The sequence below is a fragment of the Bubalus bubalis genome, chromosome 6 (assembly GCF_019923935.1).
Source record: "Bubalus bubalis isolate 160015118507 breed Murrah chromosome 6, NDDB_SH_1, whole genome shotgun sequence".
NCBI lineage: Eukaryota > Metazoa > Chordata > Mammalia > Artiodactyla > Bovidae > Bubalus > Bubalus bubalis.
Genome location: NC_059162.1, coordinates 112,362,603 through 112,382,527, shown reverse-complemented (window position 1 = coordinate 112,382,527; position 19,925 = coordinate 112,362,603). Strand labels below are relative to the sequence as shown.

The 19,925-nt window shown below is 47.8% G+C and overlaps 1 protein-coding gene and 1 long non-coding RNA gene across 5 annotated transcripts in view; one reads left to right on the top strand and one right to left on the bottom strand.

The window, feature by feature from the left end:
- Window positions 1-19,925, top strand: part of NGEF (neuronal guanine nucleotide exchange factor) — a 128,035-nt gene that overhangs the window by 10,736 nt on the left and 97,374 nt on the right. The gene's annotated exons all lie outside the window — the stretch shown is intronic.
- Window positions 2,260-19,145, bottom strand: LOC123334179. Its single transcript, XR_006552010.2, has 3 exons — window positions 18,199-19,145; window positions 6,255-6,346; window positions 2,260-4,702 (listed from the first exon to the last, which is right to left on the bottom strand). It is a non-coding gene; the product is annotated as an uncharacterized LOC123334179 (long non-coding RNA).

The window sequence follows — 19,925 nt, the reverse complement described above, 5'->3', positions numbered from 1 at the left end:
CAGATGCTGCAGCTGCTGCTCAGAGAGGACCACGTTTTTGGAACTGCTGGCTTAGAGTGAGGGAAGAAAGCCTCAGTTCAAAGAGCAAGGAACCAGGTGATGTCTGGTTCATCCAAGTCATTTCAGTGTTTCTGGAATGTCAATCACTTACTTTCCACATGTAAAATTCTTAACATATCCATGTACCATCTGTGCCGTTAATACTGTCTGCAGACTGGCTTTACATTGAATTCTCTATTTTCATCCTCAGCATTAATACCTATGAAATCGCAGCTTTGATGTGCTAATTGGATTTCTCCTAAAGATACAGAACACGAAACTATTGCTTTTTTTGCATGTTTGACTGCTGTACCTCTTAGAATCAGCTACTGATTCAAATCTCCTGCATCTGTAAACAGCAGGGAGGGACTGTGTAGATTCATCCAAATCTCATGAATGTTTTGAATGAGAGACAATTCAAAGAAATCATAGTCCCTCAATGACTCTGCTAGGTTGTCTGCTTTTTTAAATACCTCCTTCTTGAATTACTCACCCCAGCGGAAACAGAAACCCCAGCCCCTCTGCCCGGCTGCCCCCACGGCTCGTGGCCTTTCACCTCCTCCATCAGCCTGTTCTCTTTGGCTGTCCCCACGTCCCTCTTGGTCCACCTTCAAGGCTCAGGCACACTCTGCCGGTCCCGATTCCAACAGCCCACGCCTCCATGTGCCTCAGTTGACCTAACCTCCCTGGTAAACCTTTCTCAGGGCCTGCCTCACCTCCCTGCTACCCACAGGGCTGTGGGGAGATCCCGGGGCCACGCTGCGAGGCGGGCGAAGGCCCTGGGATGGTACCAGCACTGCAGAGATGACAGAAGGCATCAGAGAGAAAGAGAAGCCCGAGGCGGAGCAGAGTTGGGCTGATGAGGGATGTCAGGAGATTCCCTCTTGCCGGCCTCTGGGGCCCACATCTGTGAGGAGACCCCGTCTGTCTCAAGAGCCAGGGCTGAACACAGGGGGACCACAGCCGTGCTCAGTGGGTGGGTAGACAGAACCGCCAAGGACACAGCTGACCAGTTTAACTCTCGTCCTAAAGTCAGTGTGAAAACTTAGATCTACATAAATAGGAAAGGCCAAATTTGAAGAACTGGGAAATAATGCACAAGAACCCCCTCAGGGTGGGATAAGAAAAGGTTTTAAGAGATTTTATGGGAAAAATACATGAACAAAACAAACACCCCAGCTTGCTGATGGTTAACCAGGAATAAGAAATGGGAAAGTTATTTCTCCCTCCCTCTGTGTGTGTGTGTGTGTGTGTGTGTGTGTGTGTGTCTGTCCATCCACACCAGCTACACACATACATGGCCAATTATGGCTAATTCAAAATGCTTCCCCCACCCCCATGGCCATCCAGCCCAGAGCCCCTGCCTACTGGCCTGATCTCCATCTTAGTCCTTATCTCTGGGAGAGGGAGTCTGATTGGCTCAGCCCAGCCTCTGGCTTGACTCCTCCTGGGTCAGAGGTCCACTCTCTGGGGTCAAAGGCCCACCCTGTTCTGGTCAGCGATGGCCAGAAGCAGAGGCTGGGGGCAGTGGTCCTCCCCTCCCACTCAGGGTCCTCCCCGTCCAGGGCTGAGGATGTACCAAGCAAACACCATAGGAAGGACTCTGGAGCAGGAAGAAGGAAGGATGGCTGCCTTCTCTACAAATCCCTGCTCCACAGAACCATTTTGAGAAATCAGGTTGAGATCGAGATTTACCCAACCAGAAATGCAAGTACCATTTTCATTCCTTTGCCAAGTACTATAAACTGAGTATTCATGTCCTTCCAAGGTTCACATGTCAAAGTCCAAACCTGCAATGTAATGGCATTTGGAGATGAGGCCTTTGGGAAATATTAGGGTTAATATTTATGGTTAATAATTAATCCTAATATTAGCTAAGTATTAGGGTTAGTAGATCATGAGGGTGGGGCCCTTCTGATGGGGTGGTGGTTGTTGTTGTTCAGTGGCTAAGTCGTGTCTGACTCTTTGAGACCCCATGGACTGCAGCACTCCAGGCTCCTCTGTCCTCCACTATCTCCTGGAGTTTGCATAAACTCATGTCCATTGAGTTGGTGATGCCATCCAACCATCTCATCCTCTGTCGTCCCCTTCTCCTCCCGCCTTCAATCTTTCCCAGCATCAGGGTCTTTTCTAATGAGTCTGTTCTTCGCATCAGGTGGCCAAAGCATTGACGCTTCAGCTTCAGCCTCAGTCTGATGGGGTTAGTAGCTTTATAAGAAGAGGAAGAATATAGTTTTCTCTCTCCTTCTCCCCCCTCACCATCATTTCTCTCACCCCTCTTCCTCTCTCTCTCCCTGTCTCTCCTTCTTCATGCACAACCCAGGAAAGGCCATGTGAGGACATATCAGGAAGGTGGCCATCTGCTGGCCAGGAAGACAGCCCTCACCAAAACCCCAGAAGCCGACTATCTTTATATAGGACTTTAGACTCCAGAACCGTTCTGTTGTTTAAGCCTCAAGTCTACTGTATTTTGTTAAGGCAGCCCTGGCTGACTAAGACATCACCAGGTCTTGTCATTTTTAGCAGGCAGGCCTTTTTATAACTCCTCTAGGATTTGGGTGGGTACATGAGTTCACGGCAGCTCCACTGTGCAAAAGGCCCCACTTCTAGAATCCAACAGAGTCCCAGTGTAAGGAGGGCAGCTTCCTGAACATGAAGATCCCTGTCTGGCTACTGAGATGACATTGCCCACCTTCACACAGTCTGTTTTGCACTGTGCCTGGGAGCTCAGCCGCCCTGGCCTGCCTCCCTCTGGCTGGTCCCCGACCTTGGCCCACAGGCAGGCAGGAGCTTGCCAAGGGCGGTGGCTGACGGAGGCCACTCACCCCAGAAGGAGTGGCCCTGTCCCCAGCTCACTCTCTCCTATCGCTCACAGCCTGTCTGGTGGTGGGGGCGATGGGACAGAGGGTCAGTGTCCACAGAGTAGGTAAAATTCTCTTAGCAACGGGACAACTCTGCAGCAGCTGGCTCTCCCTTCACTTTGAGAAAATAGGTTGCGCCCTGTCCTTCCCCCACCAGCTGAGAAGGGCTGCTGTCCCCGTGGTGCCCAGAGGGGACGGGACTCTCGGGAGCTGCCACCAGCCAGCCCCCAGAGATGAGGCATAGATTCCTCTCACTGGGACAGAAACAAGGCTCTCATGGACCCTAGAGCTGTTTTGTTTTCAAAGTCCATACCTGTTTTTTTATGTCGACCATTATATCCATTTTATAATCTTGGAGTCTTTTTAACACCCAAATGTAAAAACGAGTTAAACAAGTGGCTCATTCATTTAGCTTGCAAAGAGTAAAAAGCACACCTGGGAGTATCGTTCTGGGTGTTGATGCCATGCCAGGAGCCATAATCCCATTTAATTCTTGTACTTTCAGTGCACAAATGAAAGACGCTTCCAGAAGGAAAGCAAAGCCAGAGGAAAGGCGAGCTCATGTTTGGGATGACAGAGGATGTTAGGCAGTTCCCTCCTGCCAGCTTTCTGGGGCCCTGAGTGAGGGGCCTCTGCTATCTCACAGCCCGGGGCCCAGCATGGGGCAGACACAGGTGTGAGCGGACGCAGCCCACCCAGGACTCCACTGGCCAGTTTCACTCCATGGGAGCCTGGAGAGCACCATTGCCCTCCAGATGGTGAGTTGAGAGGGTCAAGGGTGTGTCAGGGGCCCATCCCCGGAGCCATGCCAGGACTCCGGAGGCCCTGAAGCTTCAGTCTTAGACCGCTGAACACTAGCTGGGGTGTGCACAAAGTGAGCTGGTAGTAGCCACCATGAGAAGTCAGCAAATAGGGCCACAGCCACTTAGGGGAAGACACCCTCATACCTGGCTTGGATCTTTGCACCCAAACTGCCCAGGGCTCCCCGCAAAGCCTCCCCACATGGAAGGAGAGGGGTGCTCAAAAGACGTGAGTGTCTACAGGAGCCTGCTGGCCCGGCCCCCCAGACACCCCCATGCCTCATGCCCTGCTCCACACTCTCTCCCTGGTCCTCTCTGACTTCCTACGTGCTCCACCTCCCAGGGCACCTCTCCACCCTCTCCTGTGCTCACCCCCTCTCCTCCCAGTGGGACCAGCAAGACCAGCATTCAAATCCCATCTCAGGCACTTCCCAGCTGTGTGACTTTGGACAAGTCACTGAGTTTCTCCAAGCTCCAGGATTGGACTAACAATGGTGCCCTCCCTCCCCAGGGTTGTGTAGGAGGAGCAAATGAGTCAAAGTGCTGGTATCAAAACCATGCCTGAGCTCCTCTGAGAGCGAGGACCTCGTGTCTGCAGCTCTGGGCATTTCTCCTCCAGAAGCGTCTCAGTTGTTGTTCAGTCACTCAGTCGTGTCCAACTCTTTGTGACCCTATGAACTGCAGCGTGCCAGGCCTTCCTGTCCTTCACCATCTCCCGGAGTTCGCTCAAACTCATGCCCATTGAGTTGATGTCTCAGTTCGGTCAGTATTTCCTGACCCAGGTCACCGCTACCCTCCTAAGACTTCAAGCCTGAGTCCTGAGCTCTTCAGAGACCAGGATGGGGCAGCCTGGGTGACCAGGAGTCTCCTCCTATCCTGCAGGCATGGCCCTTCCCAGCCCCAGGCAGGACTTGCGGCTGGGGGTCCACCTGTGGGGAGCAGCACGGTGATTCCAGGAGGAGCCTCGGGCTATCAGATCTGGTGCCTCTGGGAATGAAGACCCTGGAAGTAGATAAAATTCTGAGAGAGGGGCAGCAGAAGAGAAGGACAAGGAGGAGTTTGGAATGGGAGTAGACTCGACCCGTGAGCAGGGAGGGAGGCTGGGCTCTCGGGCCCTCGTCCATTCATGTCTCAAATGAGGAGGCGGCCAGATGTTAGAGGGAAGACGGAGAAGGACAGCCCTCACCTAAGGCCCCTCTGAGGCTGAGGCGGCCAGGGTCCAGTCGGCAGTGGCAGGGGTGGGCGAGGGAGTGAGCTGACCAGTGCTGTGTGTGGCTGGAGGCTGGGGCCTCTGGCCAGTGTCTGACCAGCTTACGGTCTGGAAATCTCCACCGTATCCACCCATGCCTTGAGGAGCCAGAAAGCCCTGGCTTAGGTGTGCCCAGCTCATAAATCGAGAGTCATGAACCGCAGCAGTCCCCACCTGGAGCAGACAGGAGAGGGTCTTAATCCTCTCTCTCACCCTGGCTAACAACCAGCGACCCCTGAGGACGCCAGCTCTGGCCTCCACGCTCTCTCATCCCTCCCCGGGCTCTCTGGTTAGGCTTCCAGATGCAACAATGATGTCCTTTTCCAAGGCAAAATGGGCCTTGCCAGACTGGAGGGGTGGTTCTCCAGATGTGGTCTCCACACCAGCCACAGCAAACGCTGAGAACTTGTTGGAAACACAGATTCTCAGGCCCCACCCCTGACCTCCTGTGCCTGAAAGCTCCAGGGTGGAGCCCCCAGAATCTGTATTTAACCGTCTAGGTGACTCTGAGGCCCCTGTATCGTGAGAACCACAGAGCCCTGAGAGCGAAGTGTCCCCGCGACGTGAAACAACATGGATGGGTCCCCAGGGCCCAGTGTCACAGGAAGAAGTCAGACAGGAGAGAACGTTGTGAATGAGTCCATTCACACAAAGGACCAAAACAGGCAAAGCTAGTCCTTGCTGTTTGAAGTCAGAGACTCCCCTCGGGGGCTGGGGAGGAAACGGCAGAGAGTTTCAGAGGCCTGGGTGTGGTTACAGAGGTAAGTAGTCAGCCTCTATACTTAGAATACGGGCACTTTCTGTATTCTACTATACTTAGATTAAAAAAAATGTATTTAAGTAGATGACAAGATAAAATAGAAGCATCGCCTCCCGTTTCGTTGTACAGCCTAGTAATTGGTTGAACTCACTTCGGGATGACCTAGGGTTCCGCTCCGGGTTACAGAGAGTGAAACGTTGAGCGTTCTTTGATCCTCGGCCAATAAGGTTTTATGACTTCAACCTAAAAGTGGCCTCAATGAAGACAGGATGGGCTGACTAATTAAAACCAGAAAGGAGCCATAGGTCCACACGTCTAAAACCAACACTGTCATCTTGGGTCAACGCTGCTGCTCCCATTTTGCCCCTGGTTTATAGGTAATATTTCCCGAGAACAAGCTGCTTCATTCAGTTACCTTCACAAACAGTTTATCTTGGAGGAGACACCAGGAAATCAGATTGCACAAGGAGAGGCATTCTGTGGATGTTTGACTCTGGGTTGGGGTGGGGGGTGGGTTGGAAGCCAGCAGAAGAATTTTGCCTTACCTGCCAAGGAATTTTCCAGGCAAGATGCTTCAGGACAGTGGGGACAACCAGAGAATGCAGCTGTGTGGCTCCGTGGTCTGTCTGCCTGTGGGCTGTGGGGAGATTCAGAGCAGTGTTCTTTATGAGGATAATCTGGGCCCTCCAGGAGGGAAGCTATCCCCTGCCGTTTCCTTTAAGAATGTCAGCTCTCCCCAACCTCCTCCCCTGTTCTGTATGGGAAGCTAACAGATAACCAGACGCACCACCTCTGGGTACTTACTCCAGCTCAAGATAATCCCTCCAACATTCCACCAAAGGGAGGAGGGCCAGTCCATGTCTCCTTCCAAAAGGCCTCTAAAGTCTACCCCGGGGCTTCCCTCCTGGTCCAGTGGTTAAGAATCTACCTGCCAATGCGGAGGACACAGGTTCGATCCCTGGCCCAGGAAGATTCCACATGCCGCAGAGCAACTAAGCCCAAGAGCCACAACTACTGAAGCCCATGCACCTAGAGTCTGTGCTCCCCAACAAGAGAAACCACCACGATGAGAAGCCCCTGCACCGCAGCTAGAGAGCAGTCCCGACTCGCTGCAAATAAAGCCTGAGTGCAGCAACAAAGACCCAGCACAGCCAAAAATACATAAACAAATTTGAAAAGTGAAAAAGGATACCATAAAAACCCTTGAGGGAAATCCCTTAGTATTCATAATTTCTCCTGAGCAACTGGTCGATTTTTATCCCTGAATGAAGGAGAATGAGTCACTGACCCTTTCCTGTTTTAGTACCACACACTATCTCGATTACTGTTGCTTTGTAGTAACTTTTGAAATCAGAACATGTTAAGTCCAACTTTATTCTTTTTCAAGATTGTTTTGGCATGGGTCCTTGAATTTCCACATAAATTTTAAAATCAGTTTATTAATTTCTGCAAAGAAGCCAGCTGGGATGTTGATTTGGATTGTGTTGAATATCTAGATAAATTTGGGGAACAATACTACCTTAATAGGGGCTTCCCAGGTGGCGCTTGTGGTAAAGAACCCAACTGCCAAGGCAGGAGACGAAAGAGACACGATTTCGATCCCTGGATTGGGAAGATCCCCTGGAGGGGTGTGTGTGTGTATGTGTGTGTGTTAGATGCTTATTCGTGTCCAGCTCTTTGCAACCCAGTTGAGTGTGACCCACCAGGCTCCTCTGTCCTTGGAATTCTCCAGGCAAGAATACTGGAGTGGGTTGCCTTCCTAGGGGATCTTCCCAACCCAGGGACTGAACCCGGATCTCCTACATAGCAGACAGATTCTTTACTGTCTGAGGCACTAGGGAAGCCCTGGAGGAGAAAATGGCAACTCACTCCAGAATTCTTGCCAGAAAATCCCATGGACAGAAGAGCCTGGCGGACAACAGCCTCTGGCGTCATAAAGAGTCAGACACTACTGAAGCGATTTAGCATGCTCACACACACCACCTAAATAGTAAATCTTCTCGTCCATGAAAATAGAATGTCTTTCCATTTATTTAGGTCTTCCTTAATTTCTTTCAACAATATTTTATAGTTTTCAGAATGTAAAATTTTTACTGCTTTGTTAAATTTGTATTTTTGAATATTTTTGATCATATTATAAGTGACATTCTTTTTTTAAAATTTCATTTCTGGTATGTTCATTCTTACTGTGTAAAAATACAGTGGATTTTTGTATGTTGATCTTATATCATGAGATCTTGCTGAATTTATTCCCAAAAGTTTTCTTAGGGAATTCCTTAGGATTTTCTAAACACACATGTCATCTGCAAGTAGAGTTTTACACCTTCCTTTCCAATTTGAGTATCTTTTATTTATTTTTATTGACCAATTTCTCTGGTGCAACCCTCCAGTGCAATGTTGAACAGTAGTGGTGGGAGTGGGCATTCTTATCTTCCTTCTGATTTATAAGAAAACATCTAGTCTTTAATAAGTGTGATATTAGATGTGGAATTTTCATAGATGCCCTTTATCAAGCAGAGGAAATTTTCTTCTTTTATCTGTTTTGTTGGCTATTTTTATCATGAAGGATTACTGGATTTTGTCAAGTGCTAACTGATGCCAAATAATGGAGATATCATGTAGTTTTGTCCTTTGTTTCATTGGTATAATGCGTTATATTAATCAATTTTTGTGTGTTAAAACCACTGTGCATTTCTGGGATAAATTCTACTTGGTTATGGTGTATAATCTTTTTAATGTATCAGTTTGCTAGTCTTGCATTCAGGTCTCTTTCATTTATATTAATAAGAGATATTGGTGTATATTTTTCCTTTCTTGTGACACTTTTGTCTGGTTTTATAATCCCTCCATTTTTTTGTATCTGTGATACCTCTTCTATAAAACAACACTTTAGTAGGTAAGTGCTCATTCCTGAGCTGGCATTCTGTTTTGTTGACGACTCCCTTGTTCCATTACCACACACCTTTTATTATTGCAGCATTTTATGATATTTAGGAAAAGTGACTCTATTACCTATATTTTTCAAAATTTGAGCTAATCTTGCCTATCTGCCAATCTTGCCTATGAACTTCATATTCATTTTATGAAAATACTCCAATAAAAGCTTTTAAATTGGAATTTGTTAGGTGGAATGGCACTAAAACTCTATATTAACATGGTAAGAATTGACATGTTTTTAATTTTCCATTTTCCCATCCAAGAAAAACCAATGCTTTTCTTTAAAAAAAAAAAACAAAACTCATACTTTACTAAAGATGTCAGTTTCTTCCATTTCCCACATTCTTCCTTTACATAGGTTATATTTATTTATGCAATTAGCCTACATTTTCTGATTTTGTTTCTACTGTGATTGGGAATTCACTATTTTCTTGTTGTTGACATGAAGTCAATCTATCCTATTCTGGCCCTGGGCTGAATTCTTTATAATTCCTATAGTTTCCATTGGTTCTTGGGGCTTTCTAGGCATTCAAATCATCTGCAAATTGCAGTTTATTTCATCTTCCTTTCTGACAATATTTGTTTTATGTCTCATTGCTTTGGCTAAGCCCCCAAGAAACAAGTTAATAAAGATGAGCACGGCATCCTGCCTTGACTTTTCAGCACCGCTGCATTCGAGACGTGCTTGGTGCCCTTTTTCATGATGACTTTTCCTTCTAGTCTTATTTCTGAAGGTTTTTTTCTGGAGACTTGTGTTTAATTGTGTTGCTAACCCACTGGTAAGCTATATTGCATTAAGACCGCCTATTGATTATGAAACTGCCTCTGTTCTATTAAATTACTCTGAGACTCTTTTAATTAGGGGCTTAGTGAAGAGGAACTAAAAGGCCTCCTGATGAAAGTGAAAGAGGAGAGTGAAAAAGTTGGCCTAAAGCTCAACATTCAGAAAACGAAAATCATGGCATCTGGTCCCATCACTTCATGGGAAATAGATGGGGAAACAGTGGAAACAGTGTCAGACTTTATTTTTTGGGGCTCCAAAATCACTGCAGATGGTGACTGCAGCCATGAAATTAAAAGACGCTTACTCCTTGGAAGGAAAGTTATGACCAACCTAGATAGCATATTGAAAAGCAGAGACATTACTTGGCCAACAAAGGTCTATCTACTCAAGGCTATGGTTTTTCCAGTGGTCACGTATAGATGTGAGAGTTGGACTGTGAAGAAAGCTGAGCGCTGAAGAATGGATGCTTTTGAACTGTGGTGTTGGAGAAGACTCTTGAGAGTCCCTTGGACTGCAAAGAAATCCAACCAGTCCATTCTAAAGGAGATCAACCCTGGGTGTTCTTTGGAAGGAATGATGCAAAAGCTGAAACTCCAGTACTTTGGCCACCTCATGCGAAGAGCTGACTCATTGGAAAACACCCTTATGCTGGGAGGGATTGGGGGCAGGAGGAGAAGGGGACGAAAGAGGACACTGAACTGAACCAAACTGAACAGTGTGATCAGTTCCTAATTAAAATTGTAGCAAATTCAATCTGTTTCTCCCAGACAAAGCTACACTGAGTCACAAGTACACAGGCCACTTCCCACATCTGCAGGCAGATCCACAGAGCAAATTCCTGCAGATGGAATTGCTGGGTTAAAGTATATACACTTTTTACCTTGATCAGTTCAGTTCAGTCGCTCAGTCGTGTCCAACTCTTTGCGACCCCATGAATCGCAGCACGCCAGGCCTCCCTGTCCATCACCAACTCCCGGAGTTCACTCAGACTCACGTCCATCGAGTCAGTGATGCCATCCAGCCATCTCATCCTCTGTCATCCCCTTTTCCTCCTGCCCCCAATCTCTCCCAGCATCAGGGTCTTTTCCAATGAGTCAACTCTTCGCATGAGGTGGCCAAAGTACTGGAGTTTCAGCTTCAGCATCGTTCCTTCCAAAGAATACCCAGGGCTGATCTCCTTTAGAATGGACTGGATGGATCTTCTTGCAGTCCAAGGGACTCTCAAGAGTCTTCTCCAACACCACAGTTCAAAAGCATCCCTTCTTCAGCGCTCAGCTTTCTTCACAGTCCAACTCTCACATCCATATGTGACTATTGAAAAAACCATAGCCTTGAATAGACGGACCTTTGTTGGCAAAGTAATGTCTCTGCTTTTTAATATGCTGTCTAGGTTGGTCATAGCTTTCCTTCCAAGGAGTAAGCGTCTTTTAATTTCATGGCTGCAGCCACCATCTGCAGTGATTTTGGAGCCCCCAAAAATAAAGTCTGACACTGTTTCCACTGTTTCCCCATCTATTTCCCATGAAGTGATGGGACCAGATGCCATGATCTTCGTTTTCTGAATGTTGATCTTTAAGCCAACTTTTTCACTCTCCTCTTTCACTTTCATCAAGAGGCTCTTTAGTTCCCTTCACTTTCTGCCATAAGGGTGGTATCGTCTGCATATCAGGTTATTGATATTTCTCCTGGAAATCTTGATTCCAGCTTGTGCTTCTTCCAGCCCAGCATTTCTCATGATGTACTCTGCATATAAGTTAAATAAGCAGGGTGACAATATACAGCCTTGATGTACTCCTTTTCCTATTTGGAACCAGTCTATTGTTCCATGTCCAGTTCTAACTGTTGCTTCCTGACCTGCATATAGGTTTCTCAAGAGGCAGGTCAGGAGGTCTGGTATTCCCATCTCTTTCAGAATTTCCCACAGTTTATTGTGATCCACACACTCAAAGGCTTTGGCATAGTCAATAAAGCAGAAATAGATGTTTTTCTGGAACTCTCTTGCTTTTTCCATGATCCAGCAGATGTTGGCAATTTGATCTCTGGTTCCTCTGCCTTTTCTAAAACCAGCTTGAACATCTGGAAGTTCATGGTTCACGTATTGCTGAAGCCTGGCTTGGAGAATTTGAGCATTACTTTACTAGTGTGTAAGATGAGTGCAATTGTGTGGTAGTTTGAGCATTCTTTGGCATTGCCTTTCTTTGGGATTGGAATGAAAACTGACCTTTTCCAGTCCTGTGGCCACTGCTGAGTTTCCCAAATTTCCTGGCATATTGAGTGCAGCACTTTCACAGCATCATCTTTCAGGATTTGAAATAGCTCAACTGGAATTCATCACCTCCACTAGCTTTGTTCATAGTGATGCTTCCTAAGGCCCACTTGACTTCACATTCCAGGATGTCTGGCTCTAGGTGAGTGATCACACCATCGTTATTATCTGGGTTGTGAAGATCTTTTTTGTACACTTCTTCTGTGTATTCTTGCCACCTCTTCTTAATATCTTCTGCTTCTGTTAGGTCCATACCATTTCTGTCCTTTATTGAGCCCATCTTTGCATGAAATGTTCCCTTGGTATCTCTAATTTTCTTGAAGAGATCTCTAGTCTTTCCCATTCTGTTGTTTTCCTCTATTTCTTTGCATTGATTGCTGAGGAAGGCTTTCTTATCTCTTCCTGCTATTCTTTGGAACTCTGCATTCAGATGCTTATATCTTTCCTTTTCTCCTTTGCTTTTCGCTTCTCTTCTTTTCACAGCTATTTGTAAGGCCTCCCCAGACAACCATTTTGCTTTTTTGCATTTCTTTTCCATGGGGATGGTCTTGATCCCTGTCTCCTGTACAATGTCACGAACTTCAGTCCATAGTTCATCAGGCACTCTATCGATCAGATCTAGTCCCTTAAATCTATTTCTCACTTCCACTGTATAATCATAAGGGATTTGATTTAGGTCATACCTGAATGCTCTAGTAGTTTTCCCTACTTTCTTCAATTTAAGTCTGAATTTGGCACTAAGGAGTTCATGATCTGAGCCACAGTCGGCTTCTGGTCTTGTTTTTGCTGATTGTATAGCGCTTCTCCATCTTTGGCTGCAAAGAATATAATCAATCTGATTTTAGTGTTGACCATCTGGTGATGTCCATGTGCAGAGTCTTCTGTTGTGTTGTTGGAAGAGGGTGTTTGCTATGACCAGTGCATTCTCTTGGCAAAAGTCTATTAGCCTTTGCCCTGCTTTATTCTGTATTCCAAGGCCAAATTTGCACATTACTCCAGGTGTTTCTTGACTTCCTAGTTTTGCATTCCAGTCCCCTATAATGAAAAGGACATCTTTTTTTGGGTGTTAGTTCTAAAAGGTCTTGTAGGTCTTCATAGAACCATTCAACTTCAGCTTCTTAAGCGTTACTGGTTGGGGCATAGACTTGGATTACTGTGATATTAAATGGTTTGCCTTGGAAACGAACAGAGATCATTCTGTCATTTTTTAGATTGCATCCAAGTACTGCATTTTGGACTCTTTTGTTGACCGTGATGGCTACTCCATTTCTTCTAAGGGATTCCTGCCCACAGTCATAGATATAATGGTCATCTGAGTTAAGTTCACCCATTCCAGTCCATTTTAGTTTTCTGATTCCTAGAATGTCGACATTCACTCTTGCCATCTCCTGTTTGACCATTTCCAATTTGCCTTGATTCATGGACCTAATATTCCAGGTTCCTATGCAATATTGCTCTTTACAGCATCAGACCTTGCTTCAATCACCAGTCACATCCTCAACTGGGTATTGTTTTTGCTTTGGCTCCATCCCTTCATTCTTTCTGGGGTTATTTCTCCACTGATCTCCAGTAGCATATTGGGCACCTACTGACCTGGGGAGTTGCTCTTTCAGTATCCTATCATTTTGCCTTCTCATACTGTTCATGGGGTTCTCAAGGCAAGAATACTGAAGTGGTTTGCCATTCCCTTCTCCAGTGGACCACATTCTGTCAGACCTCTCCACCATGGCCTGCCCATCTTGGGTGGCCCCACAGGGCATGGCTTAGTTTCATTGAGTTAGACAAGGCTGTGGTCCTAGTGTGATTAGATTGACTAGTTTTCTGTGATTATGGTTTCAGTGTGTCTGCCCTCTGATGCCCTCTTGCAACACCTACCGTCTTACTTGGGTTTCTCTTACCTTGGACGTGGGGTATCTCTTCATGGCTGCGCTTTGCTGGAGCAGCCGTGAAGAGATACCCCATGTCCAAGGTAAGAGAAACCCAAGTAAGATGGTAGGTGTTTACCTTGATAGAGGGTTCCAAACTGCCTTCACTGGGATGGAATCAAGGTAAAATCCTACCAGTGACAATTCAGGAGGGAGATGCCTCTGGTTCTTCAGCTTCACCAATCACTTTTCAAAGTTTTGATTCTTTGCTAATGTAATAAGTGCAAAAAAAAAATTTCTCAGTGTGGTTTGGAGTTCCTCTCCTCTTATGAGACTTGGGGTTGAAAATCTCTCATGGATTGTTAAGGATTTGTATTTTCTGTGAGCTACCTCTTCATATCCTTTGCCCATTTCAACCATGTTCATGTTTTCCAAAGTTTAAACTCACACTGTTCAAAGTTTCTTTTCCTTTCTTCTAGCACAGGCTAGACTGTTGGGATGGGAAATGGGAGATGGGGGATCGGAGACCTGGCCTGGAGCCACCTCAACACCCTCCTCCCTTCCTAGGGGTGGAGGAGGGAGCAGGGGCAACCCCCTCTCGTTGTGGTGGCTTCTCTTGTTGTGGAGCAAGGGCTCTGGAGCATGGGCTTCAGTAGTTGTAGCATGCTGGATCAATAGTTGTAGCTCACAGGCTCTAGAGCTCTGACTCATGAGTTGTGGCACATGGGTTTAGTTGCCCCTCAGCATGAGTGATCTTCCTGGACCAGGGACCAAACCAGTGTTCCCTGCCTTGGCAGGTAGATTCTTATTCTCTGTGCCACCAGGGAAGTCCTTCCTCTTGTTCTATAAAGGTAGGATGCCGGGGGGAGGCATACCTCCTTCAGTAATCCCCCATGGCGGCTGGCTGGCCAATGCAAGCTACAGCAGAAATTTCAATAGAACTAAACCGTGTTTGGGCTTAGCAGCAATCCCAGAACAAGAGGGGAAGTCCTGCTCTACACCTGAGAGTCTTCCTTCATCTTGCTTTATGCTTCTCCGCTACATGCATGCATGTGTGCCTGCTCAGTTGCTTCAGTCACGTCCGCTCTTTGCAACCCTATGGACCATAGCCCACCGGACTCCTCTGTCCACGGGATTCTCCAGGCAAGAATACTGGAGCAGGTTGCCATACCCTCCTCCAGAGGATCTTCGCAACCCAAGGATCAAACCTGCATCTCTTATGCCTCCTGCATTGGCAGGTGGGTTCTTTACCACTAGCGCCACCTGGGAAGCCCCACTGAAGTGTGAGGACCTCCAAATATTGAACTCCTAACTGTTGTACCTGAAGCTCTTTAGTTCCTTGAGGAGCTGCTTTAGAAATTCCAATGTCTGCAACTTTTCCATAAATCTAAAGTAAAAGGTTTAATTTTTTTAACTTCCATTACCTGAAGTTTCTCTGCCCTCCTATGTGCCTACCACAACCTGCAGGAGACACCTGGAGTCCTTCCATCTGGCCTTTTCCTTCCTCCTTAGCCCACAGGGACACAGTTCCATGGTGCTTTGACCTCTTCTCCCTTATGCTTGTCACTAACCATTTTTTCCCCAGCAAGAATATTTGGTTTGGTTTTTTAGCCTCTGACTTTCTCCTCCTTCATGTTGCAGGTTATGTGTAATGTGGATGGATGGATAGATGGATAGATAGATAGATCGATTGATCCTACAGAAAAACCTAAATGAACTTTTTGGTCAACCCATCTATATAGGTAGCCAGATGGATGGATGGATAGATAGGCAGATGGATAAATGGATGGATAGCTAGATGGATGATGGATAGGTCGGTGGATGGATGGATGATGGATAGATAGGTGGGTGGAAGGATAGATGGATAGACAGATAGACCAGATGGATGGATAGATAGATGGTGGATAGCTAGGTAATGGATGGATAGATGGATAGAGTTGCATTCATATCGATGTCCCACCATTCTCTGGCATTTAAGTGCTGTCCTGTGAAAAAGAAATGCCTTTACCCTCTCTATACCACTGTCTCGGTCCCAGGTTTAAAATTAATTCCACTGATTTCTGTTGCATTATTGGGAAAAGGAGTGCTGTCCACACTTGATCTGTCGCCATCTGTTTTATCCTGCAAAGGAATTTGTCCCTGTGTCTAACCCACCTCTGTCCTGTGTGTGTGTCCCGGGCTGCTAGGATGCAATGCTGAAGGAGGCTCAGTGGGAGGCATGTAGTCCCAGAGGAATGCCGCAGCCTCCTGGCCCTGAGAGCATCCCTGTCTCCCTGTGTTCTATTGTTCTCACTTCTAAAGAGACAGTTGTTAGGATTAGATACTGTTATTGTTAAGTCGTTGTTCAAGGAATTGTCACTGGAATTCGTATTCAGCCTTCCAGGGTACTCTGGTAGGCTCAGCACCGGTCACAAAGGACCATTTCCAAGTCCAGCTTCCTGCCAAACGTGCCTTCTCTTTGATCTCAGGCCTAATATCTCCTTCAAAGTCCTGCTTTCTTTCCCAATGTATCACTTCAGCAACCTGCAAGGAGAACCAAGATTCATCTCTGCTTTTCTCACTCTTGAGCCAAAGGCAAGCAACAAATCCAGTTTGGAAGCTCTGCCTCCTGTCATCCCCAGGCTCCTCCCTAGCTTCCTCCAGGCCTCTGCACAAACTTGCTCTAGAGAGGCCCCCCCAACTGAACCTGAGCCCTCCCGCCCCACTGTGCCTGTCCCCTTCCCCCTCCCTCTCCGCTCCTTTATTTCTATACACTCAACTTTCTGATTCATCCTGGTCTGGGTCTTACAAGGACTCCCCCCCCCCCCCCCCCGTGGGCCCATGGGTGCCTGGACCTTGCCCCAACTCCCCTTCTCGCGCTGCCTTTCTGATCTGGCCCCTCCCCCACCACCTGTTGCCCACTTTCTGAATTTCCACTTCAGATTCTCTGAGGCTCCTGTTCTCTTTTGGTCTCCCATTTTGGTCAACTGCTTTTCAACAATTTCTGCAGCCGTCACGTGTTACACGTGTGATTCTCGCCCTGAAGGTCATCCTGACGGCAGAGCAGCTCCCAGGGCGGCTTTCCTCCACGCTGAGGCTTTCCTCCCAAACCAGAGACTTCATGCTTTTTCATCTGGTGTGCCCAGAATCTTCCTCACTAGCTTTCCTTCTTTGCCCCGGGGGAAGGAAAGAAAGAGAGAGAGAGAAAAGGAAAGAAAGGGAGAAAGAGAGAAAGAAAGAAACAAAGAAGGAAGGAAGGAAGAAAAGAAAAGAAAAAGGTCTTTGTCGTTTGTTTATAGCTCAAGGCAAACACTGCTGCTTACCTGGGAGGAGTCTTGGGCGCCAATTCAATTATAGGACAGGAATGAAATGATGCCAGCGAGCTGGGTTGAGCCAGCCTGCCTCCCTCTTAGGGCCCCAATTTGCCTGCCCCGAGTCAGTGCATTCAGGCCCTATCTGCTGTCATATCAAGTCACAGCTAAGGGGCCTTCATTCTCCCACCCCTTTCAGGTCACAATCCCCCCCACCCCGTGGCCCCCTACCTAGATAGCTAACACATCCTAGGGTCGCAGTGCCCTGGAGCCTCCCTGGAGATGAAGGCAGTCTTCAGTGTGGTCCTGTTGAGCCTTTTCCCCAAGTGTTCCTGCCTGAAGCTACCAGGGTCTCCCCCTGCTTAACCCCTGCTTCGCTGAGCCCGAGCCCAAGGCCCTGGTCCTAGTCACTGACCTTGAGCTGCCCTCCAGGATGTTCTGATTGGCATGAGAATGAAGCTCCCTGACTCAGGCCTCCCTGTGACCTGTTCACCACAACCCTTCCTGGCAAAGCACCTCGCACTGCTCCTGTCCATCACTGCCTCCCTGCCCTGTAGTCTTTACTCCCTCCTGTAGCCCCCATTAGCTACAGGAAGGCATGGCCAGGTCTTACTGGGCCACCCCAGCACCTAGAAGGCCTGTTCAGAGCAGGCGTCCAGGGCTCTCATCTAGAGCCCACACATGCTTCAAGCCCTGGCCCCTGGAGGACCTTCCTCCATATCCTCTTGTTTTCTACCACCCCTCCACCCCAACACTTCTTTCCTTTGTAAGAGGTGGAAGGGGACATCGAAGGGACAGCACCTGCTTCAGTCCTCTCCCCCTCCTGACCTCTCCCCCTCTTCCCTCCCCAGCCCTGCTGTCCAGCAGAACTTCTTACCAGCGGCAATGCCTCCCAGACCTGCCCAAAGCGAAGGGCAGCTTGGGGCCTGCTCACTCCCACATCTGTCGAGGATGCTGTGGTTTTGCTCAAGGCTGGTCCTCAGACTCACAGCATCGGCCTCCTGAGCCCAGCCCTGTACCTACTGAGTCAGAATCTGAGTCTTTAGAGCCCCTGTACATAAACACCTGAGAAGCTCTGGTCTAGGGGACGCATATCCTAGAGCCCACCATGGCATCATCCGGCCCCCCTCCAGCAGCTGTCTTGCATTATCACAGCTGGGCTTGTGGGCAGCTCACCCACCCCCCTCTTCATCACCTACTCCCATGAGTCCTGACCTCCCAGGCAACTGACTCATGCAGGGAGGCCCCCTGGCCCTCAGCCCAATGCCCGGAGGTCTATTGGTCACTCTTGGCTCATGTACCAGCAGCCACACAGCTAGCAAGAAGAGAGGACCCGCCTTCACTTACCCAGGCCAGCCTTCAGCCAGTCCTTACAACAGCATCTTCTGACCCCATCACAGGTTCCCCCAACAAAGTCAGGCAGATGTGGCGTGTTCTTTGCTGTGCCATTTACCAGCTGTGCAATCCTGGGCAAGTGACCAAAGCCACAGCTTCCTTATCTACGAAATGATGCTAATGATCACCTCCACTTCACAGAAGGAACTCAACCATTCATTCGTTGCTGTAAGCAGCACGTGTTTACGGTGTGCTGTTGTGTGCTGGGCACCAGGAACAGCAGTGAGCAAAACAGACTGAGTCCTGCCCGTCTGGAGCTTCTTAAGGAGGGAGTGTGGGCTGACACGGAACAGATATGTGGACGCTGTGCCAGCAGGTGCCAGACGTAGACAACACGGCACCAGTGCTTACGAGTGAGTGAGCGAATGAATGAACGGACGCTACGTGGTTTTGCCATAAGGGCCCCCTTCCAATCACAAAGCCACCCCCCACACTTCCACCCTGAAGCCACCTGGAACAGGAAGATATGGGGCTTAAAGCTACTGGGAGTTTAAGAAAAATAATCGAAGACCGGGGAGGGCTGTCGGGCTTTCCAGCATTTAATGGATATGGAAGAAGTGTAGCAATTATAAAAACATTGCAAAGCTAGAGCACATCGGCCTGAAATAGGCAGTAATTGAGGTGGAATCAGAATTGTTTTTTCTAGGTTTCACAAATTATGTGTTTGCATGTGTACGTGTGTGTGTGTGGTGTCTTAAGGATGGAATACATTTTTTCAGGCTTGCCGAGCTCCCTCATTTAAAGATAATGATAGGGACATTTGGGAACATTCTCCAGGGTTCCCGTCACCGTGAGGTTCTCTCTGAGGGCTCTCTGAGTCTCCCCGGATCACAGAATTTGAAATCTGGCTAAAGTGAAAGTGAAAGGGTTAGTCATTCAGTTGTGTCTGACTCCCTGTGACCCCGTGAACTGTAGTCCATCAGGCTCCTCTGTCTATGGGATTCTTCAGGCAAGAACACTAGAGTGGGTTGCCATTCGTGTCTCCAGGGGATCTTCCCGATCCAGGGATCAAACCTGGTTCTCCTGCATTGTAGACAGATTCTTAACTATCTGAGCCACCAAGGAAACCCTGAGGCTTGGCTAAAGAGCCCCCAAGAACACCCACCCAACCCCGTGTTTCCCAGATAGGAAACTGAGGCCCTGATTTGCCCCGTGTAAGTAGGTGGTTATAAGCAGCAGGAAATGGAGATTCAAACCTAAGTTTCCTGACTCCCAGCAGAGAGTCCTTCATGATATATTGTGTTAGCTTCCACGAATTCATAACACTGGCTATCATTACTGATAGAACTGGGCTGCATGGCGAATGCACCACACCAGCCAAAGGAAGCCAGACACCAAAGGCTGCAGTTCTTCCGACACAATAGTCATGAAAAGGCCAACTAGGGGAAGAGATACAGGTCAGTGGTCTCTGGGGGCCAGGGGCAGGGGAGGGGCTGACTCTGGTGGCACACAAGGGAATTTCAGGGTGACCGAATGTCCTGTGTCTCCACTGTGGTTACATGAACTGTCTGTGTTTGTCAAAACTCAGAACCATACAGTTAACAAAGACACATTCTACTGCATAGAAAGTATACCTTAATATTTTTTGAACAGCCTAAAATAATGGGGCTTCACTGGTGGCTCAGATGGTAAAGAATCTGCCTGCAGTGCAGGAGACCTGGCTTCCATCCCTGGGTTGG